Below are 755 nucleotides of genomic sequence, written 5' to 3'. Positions count from 1 at the left end.
TTTCTTTCTTTCTTTCTTTCTTTCTTTCTTTCTTTCTTTCCTCCCACTCTGCCTTCCTTCCTTTTCTCATTCTATCTCTTTGTCCTTTCATTTCCTTCTCTTGTTCTCCTCCTCCTCTTCCTTGTCCTGTAAATTTGTAATTTAGAATTTGAGGGAGATTGAGATCAGAATGTGATAACACTAGGAAATATCTTCCTACTTCTTTTCTTCCCTCCTTTTCCTTGCTTACAGCTAAGGTTTGCAGAGCCGACAGTGACAAAGGAATAGGATAACTTGGGAATGATGCTCATATTGTAGAAACCATCTGTCTGTGCTTATCATTACATAAGCATATGCAACTCATATTACACAATAAAAGTACAATAGGTCTATAGCAGGAAGGTCACCTCAGAGGACATCAAGTACATTTTATAGTAGAGGAAACTGAGGTCCATGTGGGCTAAGTGTCTTGCCCAAGGTAACCTTGGGAGTTAGCATCAAGAGAGTACCTATAGAACTACTATTTAGAAACCTATCGGGGCAGCTGGGTGGCACAGTGAATAGAGCACTGGCCCTGGAGTCAGGAGGACCTAAGTTCAAATCCGACCTCAGACACTTAACACAAAAACTTGCTGTGTGACCTTGGGCAAGTCACTTAACCCCAATTGCCCTACCCCCCTCCAAAAAGCAAAAACAAAAAACTATGTGTTAGCAGGTCTTTTTGAATTGCAATTTAGAGCTCTTTTCCAAATACTGAAGCATCAACAAAATCATTC

Source organism: Petaurus breviceps, unplaced genomic scaffold (genome assembly GCF_028583685.1).
Source record: "Petaurus breviceps papuanus isolate PSGF00001 unplaced genomic scaffold, PetGlider_PUasm1.0 90700, whole genome shotgun sequence".
In the NCBI taxonomy this organism is placed as follows: Eukaryota; Metazoa; Chordata; class Mammalia; order Diprotodontia; family Petauridae; genus Petaurus; species Petaurus breviceps.
Note: the sequence above shows the minus strand (reverse complement) of the source record.